At 40.6% G+C, this 17,884-nt stretch overlaps 1 protein-coding gene across 2 annotated transcripts in view; it reads left to right on the forward strand.

The window, feature by feature from the left end:
- The window catches only part of znf609a (zinc finger protein 609a), a 185,003-nt gene that overhangs the window by 24,014 nt on the left and 143,105 nt on the right, over positions 1 to 17,884 (forward strand). The gene's annotated exons all lie outside the window — the stretch shown is intronic.

The raw sequence follows: 17,884 nt of genomic DNA on the forward strand, positions 1-17,884 counted from the left end.
TGGTCTCTTATTTTTTTTCCAGAGCTGTATATATATATATATATATATATATATATATATATATATATATATATATAAAGCACATCTAATACCAACCTAGGCTTTTAATTTCAGAGAATCTTAATGCTGAGTTCTGGCTGAAACTGATAGTCGTGTCCTTGTGCTTCTATAAATAATAGACCGTCAGCCACACATTCTAGAGATGATGTGCTGCTGCTAATCATCGCTGACGCACAAATACACACGTATTTGTCCTGCTGCCATCAACAAGGGGCGTGCTGTTAACTTCTACTCACTTCTTATTAAATAATTATAACATTCCAATAATAGCATTCTCTAACATTTTAATCTGTTAAGTATTTTACACTAGAGTGTGATATCTCTGACTGACTGACTATCTATCAAGCTGTCTATCTCTATAGCGACCTAGCTGTGAGATTGATATCTGTCTGCCTTATCAATCTAGCTAACTAGCTAGCTTAATAGATAAATGCTTAATAGCTAATTAGCTACACTTGGGAATAAAATGCATGTTTTCTGTGTTTGTGTCTGCTTTAAACCCATAGAAAGGTTGTCTATATAGCCTAGCTGTCAAGCTAGCTATCTCACTGTGTAGGTGTTTATCTAGCTAGCTAATAGCAGCTATATATACACTACCGTTCAAAAGTTTGGGGTCACATTGAAACGTCCTTATTTTTGAAGGAAAAGCACTGTACTTTTCAATGAAGATAATTTTAAACTAGTCCTAACTTTAAACAAATACACTCTGTACATTGCTAATGTGGTAAATTACTATTCTAGCTGCAAATGTCTGGTTTTGGTGCAATATCTACATAGGTGTATAGAGGCCCATTTCCAGCAACTATCACTTCAGTGTTCTAATGGTACAATGTGTTTGCTCATTGGCTCAGAAGGCTAATTGATGATTAGAAAACCCTTGTGCAAGCATGTTCACACACCTGAAAACAGTCTAGCTCATTACAGAAGCTACAAAACTGACCTTCCTTTGAGCAGATTGAGTTTCTGGAGCATCACATTTGTGGGGTCAATTAAACGCTCAACATGGTCAGAAAAAGAGAACTTTCATCTGAAACTCGACAGTCTATTCTTGTTCTTAGAAATGAAGGCTATTCCATGCGAGAAATTGCTAAGAAATTGAAGATTTCCTACAACGGTGTGTACTACTCCCTTCAGAGGACAGCACAAACAGGCTCTAACCAGAGTAGAAAAAGAAGTGGGAGGCCGCGTTGCACAACTAAGCAAGAAGATAAGTACATTAGAGTCTCTAGTTTGAGAAACAGACGCCTCACAGGTCCCCAACTGGCATCTTCATTAAATAGTACCCGCAAAACACCAGTGTCAACATCTACAGTGAAGAGGCGGCTGCGGGATTTTGGGCTTCAGGGCAGAGTGGCAAAGAAAAAGCCATATCTGAGACTGGCTAATAAAAGAAAAAGATTAAGATGGGCAAAAGAACACAGACATTGGACAGAGGAAGACTGGAAAAAAGTGTTGTGGACGGATGAATTCAAGTTTGAGGTGTTTGGATCACAAAGAAGAACGTTTGTGAGACGCAGAACAAATGAAAAGATGCTGGAAGAATGCCTGACGCCATCTGTTAAGCATGGTGGAGGTAATGTGATGGTCTGGGGTTGCTTTGGTGCTGGTAAGGTGGGAGATTTGTACAGGGTAAAAGGGATTCTGAATAAGGAAGGCTATCACTCCATTTTGCAACGCCATGCCATACCCAGTGGACAGCGCCTGATCGGAGCCAATTTCGTCCTACAACAGGACAATGACCCTAAACACACCTCCAAATTGTGCAAGAACTATTTACAGCAGAAGCAGGCAGCTGGTATTCTATTGGTAATGGAGTGGCCAGCGCAGTCACCAGATCTGAACCCCATTGAGCTGTTGTGGGAGCAGCTTGACCATATGGTACGCCAGAAGTACCCATGCAACCAATCCAACTTGTGGGAGCTGCTTCTAGAAGCGTGGGGTGCAATTTCTCCAGCTTACCTCAACCATAGACTGTATATAGCTGGACAGAGCATCGTCTCTTAAAAGTGAAGCCACCACAGGTCGGGCGCCCCCTGCTGTTCGGCTGCAGAAAGCTGTGTAACTCCACCCATCCCCATAGGTTTCAATGGCAAAACAGAACAACTTTCAATCACGTTTTTTTCTAATATACTGTAATTCTACCTCCATTATTTAAATGCAAAAGCTAGTGTAACCTCTGCTTATATTGTCAAATTTTTATATCCCCACAGAATTCGTTTTTTAAAACTTTATTCGGCTCTATTCAAAAAAGGTGTGGTTATGGTAAAAGGGCTGCTTATGGGCGGGACCAATAACAGACCGTCAGCTGCGCTCTGCCCTGCTCTGCAGTCTGTGACCGCGAGGCAGCCCTCAGGGGCGGGGTTATTTAAATGAGTAGGCGGTCTCTCCACAGCCTTTCTCCCTCCTCTGGTCTCTACTGCGCAGACTCTGGTCTCTGAATCGCCAAAATGGCGGAAGATTTTGGCTTCATTTTCATTGAATGAATGGGAACGGCGACACGGCGTCCATCTTTATATACAGTCTATGACCTCAACAAATTAACAGCTAGAATGCCAAAGGTGTGCAATGCTGTAATTGCTGCAAATGGAGGATTCTTTGATGAAAGCAAAGTTTGATGTAAAAACAATGTTATTTCAAATACAAATCATTATTTCTAACCTTGTCAATGTCTTGACTCTATTTTCTATTCATTTCACAACGTATGGTGGTGAATAAGTGTGACTTTTCATGGAAAACACAGAATTGTTTGAGTGACCCCAAACTTTTGAACGGTAGTGTATATATATATTCAACTAACCTAGCTAGATAGACAAATAGCTAGCTAGCTATTTAGATAGACAAATAAATTGCTAGATAAATTAGCAGCCAGCTAACTAGACAAAGACATATTTAGCTAGTTAGATGGCTGTCTGGCTAAATAGCTAGCTAGTTATTTATTTGTCTATCTAGCTAGCTTTTTGTCTATGTGGCTAGTTCTATTTCTGTCTGGCTTTCTGTATATTATATATATTAAATAGCTGTATAGACTGATAACTAGTTAGCTAGAGTTAGACAAATAAATAACTATCTAAACTTTTTTTTTTTATAAATAAACAGAAGCGTTTTTCTCTCACAAATAAACAATTTTCAGGAGTGAAATCTGTGTAGATTAATAACCAGCGCTTGTTTGACTTTAAAATAAATTGGGTTTTTTAAGATTTCGGCGCCCCCTAGTTGCAAACCTGCAAGCTAGAAATTACAAGCTATTCCTAATTTCGGCCATCTTACCTTCCACTTAAAAGGCCCTTAAATATATTTAAATATACCTAAGCTTTTACTTCAATTACAACTCTTAACATGATACTGGTGGCTGATGATATGTGTATAAATGCGTATTTAGGAAACTGCCCAATAGGCGGAACTGGCCGATAATAGAGGTCTACTCGTTAGCTAGCCAGCTAACTAGACAAATAAATAGCTAGCTAGTCAAATGTCTGTCTGTCTGTCTGTCTGTGTATGTATATATTTAATTAGCTAGATAGACAAATAGGTAGATAGACAGACAAACACATAGCTAGCCACCTAGCTAATTACATGTCTGTCTGGTGATCTGTCTGTGTGACAGTATATATTTTAACTAGCTAGCTATGCAACTACAGCTATTTGTATGTGTAGCTATGTATATATTTAGTCAGAGAGTTAGCTAGCTAGATATTTAGCTAGCTAGCTTGTGGTCTATGTAGCTCTTTAGCTAGCTAGCTGTTTATCTATTTACCTGTTTATCTAATTAGTTATCTGCCTAGGGCTGTAAATAAGGTTTGTTAATGGTGCCTCCAATCATAGCAAAATACGACAGTTTTGGTCACAGTCTCTGCAGTGTGAGCAGTGTGTGCAGTGTGCAGTGATGATTAGTGAGCTTTGGTTTGGCTTGTCACTGTGTTAGTCTCTGTGTAGTGTAACCCTGTGGCGTGGTGCTCCGCTGCTCCTGAGCAGAGTCAGGATAAATTGAGTGGTCTCTGGATTCTTGACTGTTAAATTGAGGTTTTCCGATTGTGAGTATAATATGAGCACTATTACAGTTACCCACAATACATTTAACAGGAGCTTCTCAGAATGTATGTGTGAGAGAGCCTGTGTGGAAATCCTACTCCTGCTTTCCACAGAGAAATATGCTTCTGTCCAGCTCTGCGCTAGTGCTGACTGCTGAACACTCTGAAAAGCCATCTCTCTAATTCATGATTAATAGCAGTAAATGTCCAGCCCGCCTGTAATGAGGCCATAAATCAGTACCCTGATCTCTTGGTATGGTAAGTGCTGCTTCATTTTCACTTTTCCCCTCCATTAAGAAAATGCTGTGGCAGAGCTTGTTTGCTTAGGAATTTTGGTATTTTTAAATTCCCTCAGGGCTGTAATATTTCAGCAAGATTTCCTTCATGGCCCAGTTTAGCAACTGGAAACTGCAGGACTTGAAGACACACTTTTTTCAAACTACAGTGAGTTAAGTCAAGTCATGTCCAGTGGACTTGCTCAAGTGGTTTCTTCATGAAAGGTCAGCAAAAAGACAAGCACCAGAATGAACATTCGGCCAAAGGTAGAATGCTAAACATGTTTTTACAATGTTTTTTTTTAAATATCCTAACAGACAGAGCACAATACATTACCTCAGAAGTGCTATTCTAGTTTAATATTTACTTCAGCACTGCTATTCTAATCATAAATTTACCTCAGCACTAGTGGGAACTAGTGCAACTAATGATTATTTTGGTATTCGACTAATCTAATGATAATTTTTTTGATTAGTCGATTAATCAATGATTAATTCGCCATGCCCTCAAACTCACCTTGCTGTGGATCTGGCTCCTGTTTTTAGCTTTCTGCTGGATATGGAATTTTAAGGCTCTTTGAATGTCCGGAATATTGCCCTTTAAATGTGGAAAGTACTGATATTTAGTGAGGAAATATGTTGAAACACTAATTGTCGATTATATCGACTAATCATTGCAGCCTTACTCAGGACTGCTATTCTAATCGTACATTTACTTTAGCACTGCTATTCTCTTTTTGTAATCAAGTTTTTATTGAACATTTTGTAGATAACAGGTGCAACAACATAGTGCATTATGAAAATAGACAAGGTTTCTGCACTGCTATTCTAATCGTAAATTGACCTTATTAGTGCTACTCCTGTCACGTGAGAAAAAGACACCCAGTCTTTTGGTATATAAAGGCTAAGTTAGCTACCTTAGCTAATGTTATTATGTTTGCCATCTACATCTAGTACATTTAGGTTTAAAAAAAAAAACAGACGCTTAGTGAAAGGGTAGTAATGGAGGCTTTATTAATTTATTAGTGTAAATTTGGTGCATATATAACATAAATTTGGTGTTTGAGGCCTTTTTGTTTTTCCCACCCCCTCCTAGTAGTATATAAATATAGCAGTGCTCAGATACATAATGCTGCCGGGGGACAAGGGGGTGGAATGTGGGGCTGCAGCTGCTGGACACACTTCAAATATGATTTAAAATAAGTTGATTATAGTTTAATATAAAGGTTTTGTTGTTTTTTCGCTAAAAGTACTTCCCCCACCATTTTTTGGTGAATAATTTCAGATCTCAGATATTTGGTGCATCCCTACTCTTGGCTCCATTTAGAAGTTATTATTTGTTTGTATTATTTTTTATATATAAAGCTCTGTGGCGCGGTGGCATTAGGGCTTGCTGGTGTGCTGGTAATTGAAGTGATGTTGTGGTTTTGTCTGCTGACAAACGTGAACATAAGAGCTGCTTTGGTCGTAGGTCGGCTTCATGACAGACTAATGATACCTCCACTGGTGACTTCATCAGACCGTTGAGATTAGGTTGCTCAGACAGGGGAGCTGCCAAATGGTACCTCTAAAATCCTCTCACATTTCTTGGAAAGCTTGTTTGTGTACTGTCTCACTTAGCTGCTGACCTTCTCCCGTCACTTAATGAGAGGCGCTCGCGCTGTTGCGCTGGTGATCTTTTTAAACCGTGCAAATGAACACGCAGTGAGAAGTGCTGCTAATTTGAAGACAGTTCTAATAATATTTCGAGTGCTTCGGTTTCTTCCACAAGGCCAGCCAGCGACTACAGGCTGCTGCCCGTCTCATTAATGAACATGTTGTTTCTGGGGTCAGTGAAGTACCAACATCTATACGCATTAAAGGCACGTAATGTAAATGAAGCGCTGTGTCTGCGGTATGAAGGGCAGAGCAGTCACGCATATTGAATGCATGTTGGAACAACATTATAGAGTTATTCATAATTCAAAGAGAGCCTGGAGAGCTCAGATAGTAGTTGTTATAAAGCCTTACTGTGAAGATCTGCATTTGTTCTTTTTAATGTTTTAATGATTTCTACAAAGTATCAAGGTACGCATTCAGTTTGCGCTGGTTCTGACAGAGTTCATAGGCCTAAGGATTAAGGAAAATTAATCCAAACTGGCATTCAGAACCTATAAGCAACAATAATACCCGATATAATATTTTTAAAGATTCTATTCTGCTACTAATGCTGTTTTTTTACTATTATTTTCTTAATCTTATCCCCACTGTGTGTGGATTTATATGCTGCCATCCTAAAACCTACCATCCTACCAAGTTTGTAGTCGTTTGAGCCTACGGTGTCCTGTCTATGACAAGGAAGCAACATAGAGGAGACCATACCATGTCAATTGATCCTTAAAATAATTTATAGTTTAATAATGTAAGGTTAAAGATTCCATTAATTGTCATTGTGATTAAATAATATATTGCCCAGCATTACACAAACATCACGTGTGCCCTATGCAGCGGGTGGCTCAGTTGACCAATCACTGCTTCTGCTGTCCAGGTCTCATATTTATATTTTATATGTATTAGGATAGAAACACAGAAAACACACAGAGCTGCGGCAATCACTGATGGAGATTCGGTCATAGGTTGCCAGGTCTGTATAGAACCCAAAGAGGATTTGCCTCAAGTGGAAGATTCTGACAATAGTTATAAGGTCTGAAGAGACTCATGTGTGAGATCATACTGGAGATAAATTGTTGGGTTCATGGTAAAACCGTCTGCAGTTGCATGCTCTTCTGTATTCTGTATGTTTTGCTGCGAATTATAAACCATACATACAGGAGTTGGACAATGAAACTGAAACACCTTGTTTTAGACCACAATAATTTATTGTCCCGACAGACAGTTCTGGTGGAAACAGGAGAGTTGAGGTGCACATTGAATTCTGTCGTGATTTGAGCAGCCGTGGTTTTATGTTTTTTTAGATACAATCCGGGTTAGCACTCGAACATCCCTTTCAGACATCTTCCTCTTACAGTGTCCACAGTTAATCCTGTTGGATGTGGTTCGTCCTTCTTGGTGGTATGCTGACATTACCCTGGATACCGTGACTTTTGATACATCACAAAGACTTGCTGTTTTGGTCACAGATGCGCCAGCAAGACGTGCACCAGCAGTTTGTCCTCTTTTGAACTCTGGTATGTAACACCCATAATGTTGTGTGCATTGCAATATTTTGAGCAAAACTGTGCTCTTACCCTGCTAATTGAACCTTCACTCTCTTCACGCTCTTACTGGTGCAGTGTGCAATAAATGAAGATTGGACACCAGGCTGCTCCAATTTATTCATGAGACCTCACACACCAAAATGACAGGTGTTTCAGTTTCATTGTCCAACCCCTGTAATTCCCATTTAGAGTAAAAGTAATTCATGCAGCTTTGAATTTTCTGAGTTTCAGTCATATATTTCAACTTTTAATTAAAAAATAAATAAATATTGTTAAAATCTCACCTTGTTCTCATGAACCCAGTGTTGAATCTTATCTCTGGAGGTGAAATGCGTGTCTCGTTACTCCCCTATGCAGCATGTATCTATCCTGTAAATGCATTCTAATTGTGTCAAACTTAATAGATGTAGTATTTGCTAATTGTGCTTTTATGACTATGGCTGCCTTTTTATGATTCTCTTTTTTGGTGATGTTCCTTTAAAAACATCACCATTAAAGTATACATAATTTATGCTACAGTGTAGCATTTCATTTATACAGAATAAAAAAAACAAACACTAAAAATGTCCATATTTTGACACTGAGCTAGTTTCCCATGAGCTGCAATGTGTTTTCCTTCATGCACATTCTTCAGCATGTGGATATATCAATTAATACATTTAGATTTAGACGTCCACGCTTCGTGACTGTCGCTAGCTCGTTTTGTTCAGTTCTGGGTCTGCTGTCTGCTCACTGTCTGCTCACTGGGTGATTAATAACTCCATTAGCGCCGATCAGCCGGAGCCCCCGTGCTTAAGCATTCAGACAGTGACTTCAGTCTTGATGCTCTTGTCGCGTGTGACCACAATTTAAAGCAGATGGTGCTCTGGTTTTCCATACAGGTGCAGCTTGTTTATCATATTGACAAATGGTTTGCATCTGCACAAATGTAGATCGAGAGTGTAGCAGCAAAAGATACTCTGATTCTAATTTAACTCGTCTTAAACTGACAGATTATTTAAAGGTGAAATGATCAGTGTTTGAGGGCAGATAACAATTGCTGATCATCTTTAAGTTCAGTCTGTCGATTGTTTATACCGATCGAGGACTTTACAGGTAAACTTTAAAAAAAGAGCTGCAAAATAATGCATTACCTATAATGTTCTGGGCTGTCTTTCAAGATTAAATTCATGGTTAAGTTTTGGGATCAACAATATTTACAACACTGTGAATTCCCATACCTGCACTGCACTTCCATACTCCAGCAGCACTGTTTAGTTCAATATCATAAATGGTCTTTGCCTGATCAACTGTGTTCTGATATTCACTGTACTGGGGTAAGTGATGAACCCTTAATAGGGGTATCCAGTTAGTGAGTAGTTAGTGGTTGTAAAATCATTTATTCTGCATCCCCCACAAGGCCCAGTACTTTTACAGCTGAGGGTGTTTTCTGTACTGCTATTTAGCATTTAAAAGAGAAACTTGACCTTGCTATGAACACATCAAACCCTGAACCAACTTGCGGATATGTTTTTAGGATCGGGAAATTATCAACTAGTTGCCGATCACATATTTAGACTGAAAATGGCAGATGATTTTACATGGCTGGTTTGGTTCTATATTAAATAAGATTCATAAGCATACAACACTAATGTTGAATAGTCAGATTTCATACATTTGTTAACTGAATTCAGTGCTGTTGGTAAATCCAAATTAAAACATTTCTTAGAGGGGACAGTCTGATAACTTGGTGGCCATCTTTGCATCACTGTGTAGTTACTTACAGTCTTACAGTCACAATACCCATCTCTATGAATTAATAGTATTTTGGAGAGACCAAAATACTCAAAAAATTAGGGCAAATTACTGTTTTTAAAATGTATATCAGTAGCAAAATGTGATGGCAGCAAAATAAGCAAGCTGATTGGCTCAATTAGTTGGCAGGGGGGCGCTTTTTCCACAAACATGCCATTTTGAGCATTACAAGAACTCCATATTTCTCATATTATATTTCAGTCAGTGACTGGTAGGGCTGCACAATATCAGAAAAAAAAACTTTGCAAATGTTCTTTTTTTTTTCTACGATATATCGCAATATTAAACTCAGGGTCCGTGACGTCACCATCCCCGTCCCCACCGCGCCCAGACAAATCAAGGGCTGAGTCAGCGCCGAGCACTAAAAACACGAGGAAACCAGCAAAACAGTAATCGGCCCTTTAATCAGACATTTAAATGGCTTTTTAAAAGGTTTACAAGCATGTGACCAACCATGTGGATGTGGTGTTTACTCCTGCTAGTGACTGGTCCCCTTATTTATGGGCCTTTTCACACCTGTAGTTGGTTTATCTGGTCCAGATCAGTTGATGAATTTTACTTGGAGTGTTTTCTCCCTCTGTTTTGTCTGGTTTCACACAGGCGTAAACCTAACCATAAACGCACCAAAATGCGCACCAATAAACCACGCAAGCACATTGTCTCCTCTGATTGGTCAGAGCTGTCTGGCGTGTGAGCAAAAAATAATTAAATATAGGGGGTAGCTTCTGTGTTTCAGTGCGTATATCTGTGCAATGTGCAGCTGCTTTAACACAGAACACAAGAAATTGGCCGATGCGCTTTTAAACAGTGTTTTCAACGAGATGTGCAGCGCAGATGTACATGTAGTAAACAAGGTCACATGGCAGCGAGTAGTAAGTGCTGCATAAGACTGCGCATGTAAACAGCATGGAGCAGAGACAGTGTTTGTTTATGGCTGTGGTAATTAGCGTTATCTGACTAATATATATTAGACTAAACTGAGCCTTATCAGCAGTGTAGCTCAAACAAAAGTAGTATATTTGATATCTGGGTCAGATTGAGACCGGATCACGTTCTCACCACAAGCGAACCGTTCCAGAGTTCGTTTGGAACCAGACCAAGACCACCTCCTCTAGCTGGTCTCAGCCCATTTTTTATTTTATCTGCACTCGGGTGTGATTAGTGTTTTCATACCTGCTCAATCGAACCGCACTAAGAGTACAAACAAACCAGAGTCCGTTTTAACCGGACTAAATAGTTCTGGTGTGAACGCCCTATAACTTCTTTCCTGAACCAACGCACATGATCATTTTAATGTGCGTCTTATTACATTAGAGGCGAATACAGCTCGCTAATGTTTATACTCTTTATACTTACTCTGAATGTGAACAGTCAGGATAGCCAAATCAGATCTGAGCAAAAGCCAGAATTGATTAATGATTTCAAGAGGTTTGATGAAAATTAAATAAATAGCAGAACAATAATTCCTAAAGCCAGATCTAGTTAACTCTGGCTTTATCTGATCTGAACATTTAAGAGTAAAATTCAACATCTCCTGAGTTGAAGCTTCATATTTGAAGACTTGGACAAGGCAGCTATGATGAATGAGGCCCAGAGCTCTGGTTATCTAAATAACGACTGTGAAGAGGCCTGTTTTATCTGCTCTGTGAGTTTCCCCTCTTGTCATTGTTGATATAAGACATTCCTCTGCTCACCCTGGTGCTCTGCAGAAAGCCTGCATGCTCGGTTCACTCCTCAGTACACTAATGCTTTTCTCTTCTGGGGTTACGTGCATGCCAGAGAAAGCTCTGAGTTCAGGCTGTTCAGAGCTCCAGGCCTGCCAGTGCTGTGAGCCTGATAACCAGCAGACACTAATCCCTCAATGCTATTTTGTGTTTGAAAAGTCGTACGGTGGAATTTTTGTGCTGTTTGATTCTTTGTGTTCTGGTGTGAGGTGATTTTCTTGTTGCTGCTCATTTTTTTTTATCCTGATTAAACAAATTATGATAGCTTTCAGCTGCTACAAGTTTAAAAACATGACCTTTTCTACTGACATTTTTCATCTGGTCTGTTATACTTTTCAAAGGTTGAGTTTTCTAACTTCAGTCAGTGTTTAAAATATTTCTGTGTCAATGTGTCTTTTTAATGAAGGCTAGCATCAGTGTTTTTTCTAGGATCTGGCAAGGAAAGATGATGAACTTTAAACTTTAAACTCCAGTTTAATGAATACCATATTTTAGGCACTCTAAAGCCCTATCCGGACGGGATTAGTTTCTCAGGGAGTCTTGCGGTAATTTTCTCTTTTATGGGGGTCCTGTGTGATTTTGTTCCTGTCCGGAACGACCATGTATGTGTTTTTCTCAGACGTCCTTTGAGAAAATTACAGGTTGAATTATCTACTGTTTTTCGCTGAACTCCATGGTCCCCCGGTAATTTTAGTCCCGTCCGGAGTCACATCTCTGAGTTTCGTCACCTAGCTTTCAATAAAATAGCTATTTGTCCACTTCCACGCACCGTTATAACACTTTGGGGGCGTTTTTATGGAGATCCACGTAAACATGACTGCGAATGTCATGTGACTGAGAGAGCCTGAAAACTCACTGCTCCTCCTGTTTTTCAATTACAGTCCAGCTGCATACGTTTTATCACTGAGTAGAAGTGTGAAATGTTTTTTTACACACGTCCCCCTGAGGAACTAATCCTGTGAACGTCTATTTTCTGGTCTTTTTTTTTATGTGTAAGGCACGCCGAATTATAAGGCGCGTTTTAAGCGACAATAGTAAGAAAAAAGTGTGCCGGCTAGCGGTTCGTCCCATGTTTGCTTGTTTTAACACGGTAAATGTGCAGACTACAGTCCGAAATACTCACCTGTGAACAGCAAAAGAGTCGACTAATCTGATGACTGATGATTTTTTCGATTAGTTGATTAGTCAGCGATTATTTCTGTCACATTCTCTGTCTTTAAAAAAAATTATAGAAACAGCTGAGTACACGATTTAAAAGCTAAATAAACATTCAAACATTTAACGATTAGACGACAATGAAATATGCAGTTGACAAATTTAATCAACTAATCGTTGCAGCCCTAATTAGCGTTGTTCTCCAGCCGTTGTGCTGTTAATCCCTTTTTTTTTTAAACGGTAGAACCTGCTGAACTGCGTCTGCAATCTAAGCACTCTCCTGCTGCCAGTTTACTGCTCATTTTTATGTTTTGGAACACAGTGTGCTTTTCCACAATATTTCAGCGCTGATCCCTCGCTCTGCTGGGTGTGGGAACACGGGGCTATAAAGATCCATAAAATTTCATTTGATGTAAAGGTATCAACAAAAAGTAAGTAGCACTTGAATCTGTGCCTGGTGTTCATATAATATTAATATAGTGATATTTGCTCTGTGTGCTCAGACTGTGGGTTATAGGTTTACAGTTTGATAATGTGAAATCACTTCTGAGCACAAGATTCAATTCCCTTTATTATTATAATTTATCTGAGCGCTATAATTATATACAACACAGGGCTATACAGAGTTTCTCAAAAGCATCACAGTAAAAAGATTTTTTTTTTCAAAACAGTTTATTTGAAGGATCTTCCAAGAGACCTTTTCTCACTTTCTCTCAGTATCTTTGTCTGAAGAATCTTTGATTCTCCATCTGTATCTGTTTCTCTCTGGCTGTGCTTTTGGCTTTTGTGTTCCTCTGCCTCGCTCTCTTTCTCAACATGACAATCTGTTGTTGTGCATCTCTGCCTCTTTTCCTCTGCGTGTGTATCTTCTTGTCCTTCTGCCTCTCTTTCTGCCTCTGTGTGTCTTGCTGCTTCTCTCGCTACCTTTACCTCTTCGTCTGTGCCTCTTTGGTTTTCATATGCCTGTCCCTCTTCCTCACTCTTTGCCTGTGTCTTTCTCTCTGCCTCTGTTTTTGCCTCTGTCATTCAGCCTCTGTGCTTCTCTGCCTCGGTCTCACAGCTTCTGGGTTTGTCTGTTCTTCTTTATCTGTGTCTCAGCTTCTGCTTTACTCTCCTTCTGCCTCTGTGTCTATTTTCCTCTGTGTCTCTGCTTCAGTCCGTCCTTCTGCCTCTGTGTCTCGCTGCCTCTGTAGTTCTGCTTCAGTCTGTCCCTCTCCCTCTGTGTCTCAGCTTGTCTGTCCTCCTGCATCTGTGTCTTGTTGCCTCTTGGTCTCAGCTTCTGTTTCTATCTGTCCTTTTTCCCATGTCTCTCTGCCTCTGTGTCTCAGCTCCTGCGACTGTTTTCTTGTGCCTCTCTGTCTCTCTGTCTGTGTCTCAGCTTCTGCTCCTGTATGCCCTTCTGCCATTGTGTCTCTGGCTCTGTGTCTCAGGTCTCTGCTTCTGATTCTGTCTGTCCTTCTGCCACCGTGTACTGGCTTCTGCGACTGTCTGTTCTTGTGCCTCTCTGCCTCTGTACCTCAGCTTCTGCTTCTGTCTGTCCTTCTTCCCATATCTCTCTGCCTCTGTGTCTCAGCTTCTGCGACTGTCTGTTCTTGTGCCTCTCTGTCTCTCTGCTTCTCTGCCTTAGCTACTGCTTCTGTCTGTCCTTCTGCCTCTGTGTCTCAGCTTCTGCTTCTGTCTGTCCCTCTGCCTCTGTGTCTCAGCTTCTGCTTCTGTCTGTCCCTCTGCCTCTGTGTCTCAGCTTCTGCTTCTGTCTGTCCCTCTGCCTCTGTGTCTCAGCTTCTGCTTCTGTCTGTCCCTCTGCCTCTGTGTCTCCGCTTCTGCTTCTGTCTGTCCTTCTGCCTCTGTGTCTCCGCTTCTGATTTTGTCTGTCCTTCTACCTTTGTGTCTCTGCCTCTGAATTTCTTTGCTTCTGCTTCTCCATGACCTTTCTTTGCTTGTCTTACTTATTCTGTATCTCTCTCTGTTTCTCTTTAAATCTGTCGCTCTTTGCCTTTGTGTCTGTCAACGTTTCCTTCTGTCTTTGTGCCTCTGCCTCACTCTGTCTCTCTTCCCCTGCGTCCGTTCTCTTTTCCTTCTGCCTCTATGTGTCTCTCTACCGGTATTCTCTCTGTCTCTGTCTGGTGTGATGTGTGTAGTAAATGTCAGTGCTTGCTGGTTGGTTGTGTGGGGGGAGGAGTCGAGCTATTAAAGCTGATTTATTGAATGGTGCTGATTGGGACATCAGCTGAGGATGAGTGCGGCCCCTGAAGCGCTGAGAGCTGCCTGCTCTTCACTTCCTTTAAGTGTTTAATTGATGAATAATCGTTGCCAGGGAAACGGTCTTGTGATTTAAGAGGTGTAGGTTGGACGCTGTGGTGATAAAGACCAAAAGATTAGCGGGAGTGTAATCCAGTGATCTGAAGGTGCCTCCAGTACACAAAATAAAATATATAAAAGCCCCTCTGTATTGTGTATTAGATATATGGTCATTTGATTAAAAACATAAAATTTATCTTAAAAAAGCTCTGGTGTCTCAGGGTGATTTATCTGTGTTACAGACACAGGTTTTATGCTCTCCTGCAAGCATATGGGGTGGATCCAAAAAAGTCAAAGTCAAGTCAAAGTCAAAGTGGTTTTTATTGTCCTTTCAGCTATATACAGAGTACACAGTGAAACGAAACAACGTTCCTCCAGGGACCATGGTGCACATAAACACAGTGTAGACAGAACAAAAGTGCAGACAGACAATACAACACAATACAGACAAAGAATAATAAATATCAAGACAGTGTGCAAATTATGCAGTGTGCAAAAAAGACCAGGTGAGGTAGTAATTACTCTATTACACAGTGTGCAATAGAGTCCAGTGAGGTAGTAGGGTTTTTAGTGCTTTCCATTTTCTGCGGTAAGTGGGGTAAGAGTGACAGTGTGTGCATGTACAGAAAAACCATCAGTTCAGTCTCTGCAGTTGAGGAGTCTGATGGCTTGGGGGTAGAAGCTGTTGCAGAATCTGGTCGTGCTGGACCGGATGCTGCGGTACCTTCTTCCCGAAGGCAGGAGGGAGAATAGTTTGTGTGAGGGATGAGTGGGGTCATTCACAATGCTGGTTGCTTTGCGGATGCTGCGGGTGGTGTAAATGTCCGTGATGGAGGGGAGAGAGACGCCGATGATCCTCTCAGCTGTCCTCACAATACGCTGGAGGGTCTTGCGGTCAGAGACGGTGCAGGTCCCAAACCAGGCAGTGATGCAGCTGCTCAAGATGCTCTCAATGGTCCCTCTATAGAAGAGTGTGAGGATGGGTGGAGGAAGACGGGCCTTTCTCAGCTTCCGGAGGAAGTAGAGACGCTGCTGGGCTTTCTTGGCTGTAGAGCTGGTGTTCAGGGTCCAGGTAAGGTTATCTGCTAAGTGGACACCAAGGAACTTGGTGCTCTTAACAATCTCCACAGAGGACCCGTCGATGTTGAGTGGAGAGTGGGTGTGTTGTGCTCTCCTGAAGTCAACAACCATTTCCTTTGTCTTGTCCACATTCAGGTGAAGGTTGTTGACTGTACACCAGTCTGTCAGCCGCTGCACCTCCTCTCTGTATGCTGACACGTCGCCTTTGGTGATGAGACCCAGCACGGTCCTTTATTCTGTTTTAGTTACCAGGTATTACATGACAGAAGAGGCATTATAAATGTAGCCAAGTATGATCATCGTATAATCTTACTTTATCTGTTAACATCACCTAGGTTCACAATTTAGACTGTCATCACCTGAAAAAAAACTTAAATTTTATTAGCAAAATCTTAAACAGCTAAATATTATAAAAAAACAGTTTAACTTATGGCTGGAAGGTTAATCTAATTTATTTGATAAAATTGTTTTAAGATGATTTTTTTGAAGTGGAATAATCGAGATTGAACATCTGTCAAAAACCTGTAAAGAACTCTTTTTTTTTTTTTATGTGGCAGTAGTTTTCATATTTGACACTTTCCGTTAACTGAAATACAAGCATGTTATGTTTGAACTGTGTTTAATATAAAAGCTGCATGTAAGGTTGAAGGGGTCTGCTTAATATTCATAACTATTTTTATTTTTTTTAATGAAATGTAAAGAAAACAATAGCTTTAAATGGTAAATCGTCGCCCAGCCCTAGTTTGACTCTACAATACTATACAATTGTGTCCTACTTCAAATAGCACTAATGTGTTTTAAATATGCATACCTCTCATCACTATAAGGATAAAACTACAATGTGTTTTAATGTAGCCTGACACCCTGTCCTATGTCTTTTAATTAGGTTTTAAATAATACATATTTTTAAATATAGGTATTCTCTGTATTGCTCTGTATAACTACCTTAGTACAGAATAATAACACCTGCAGATCAAATCTTGTTTACCTCCAAAAATGAACCAAAATAAAATCAGGTAGTGAATAGAAATCAGAAATTTATAGAAATGATTTTAACCAACACTTATTCTGTAATAATGTATGTGTTTAATGTGGGTAAGGGAAGGTAAAGGTGTGTTGAACAGAAACAGAAGCCCATTACAGAGCATTAGAGCTGAGCACTAGTTGAGTGTGTACTCCTGAGGATGTTATATAGACACACTGGGCTTTAGAACAGAGCTGAACACTGCTGCTGAATAATAATACTAATAATCTGAGTGAAGAACACAATTTGTCACAGAGATGCTTTTATCAAGAACACGCAGCAGCATTAAAGAGTGACTAATCCGGCCTGGGAATACGCCACAGTAGCATTAGCTGAGTTCAAAGTGAAAAGCATGTCGGGGGAATCAGAGGTGGAGGAAAATGAGTCCGGGGTCAAAAGAGCGCATAGTTTAGTACATTATGTCCAGCACCAGAGCATCCAACTGCAGCCTGTGCACTAGTGCCTTTTACTTTTTCGAGAAAAGTAGCAGAGTCAGAGTTTTCAGCTTCACTGTAGCACTGTGTATTAGTGTATCAGCAATGTATTAACAGCATGTTTCACAGACAGAGAGTTCATGACAGTGGTTTGGTCTGTAATTTTAAATATTGTCTTTAAATATTGTTGTTGTTGTTTTTTTTTTTTGATGGGGCAAAGAAAAAAAAACTTTAGGTTACGACCGTAACCCCGGTTCTCTGATAGCATGAGTGAGGTATCTCACTATGGGATACGCCCCTCTCGCGTATTCCTCAGAAGCACTCTAACATTACGCCAGCCCTTACTGGCTGGCCAGGTCTGACGTCCGCGGGGGGAGGCACCCCCTATAAAAGCAGGTGCCCGAGCGGCAGAACGTCATTCAAAGTTAGCTATCTCTTCTCGCTCATTGCAAGAAGGGTGGTCCGGTGAGATACCTCACTCATGCTATCAGAGAACCGGGGTTACGGTCGTAACCTAAAGTTCTCTTTCAAGCATTCATTCGGTATCTCACTATGGGATATGCTTACTCCCGTATTGCCGGACAAGCCAACCTAGACGCTGCTTGACCTGACATCAGACTGGCGCGTCTTGAGCCAGCGCTGAGCTAGTGCTCAAAACAGCATGAGCCAAACGTGATGAAGTAACGTCAAGCCTGTAGAACCTCATAAAGGTTGTAGGTGATGACCAACAAGCGGCCGCACATAGCTCTTGTAAGGACACCCCTTTAAAAAGAGCCCATGATGTGGCAATACCCCTCGTAGAATGCGCACACAGA

This window comes from Astyanax mexicanus, chromosome 2 (genome assembly GCF_023375975.1).
Source record: "Astyanax mexicanus isolate ESR-SI-001 chromosome 2, AstMex3_surface, whole genome shotgun sequence".
Lineage (NCBI taxonomy): Eukaryota > Metazoa > Chordata > Actinopteri > Characiformes > Acestrorhamphidae > Astyanax > Astyanax mexicanus.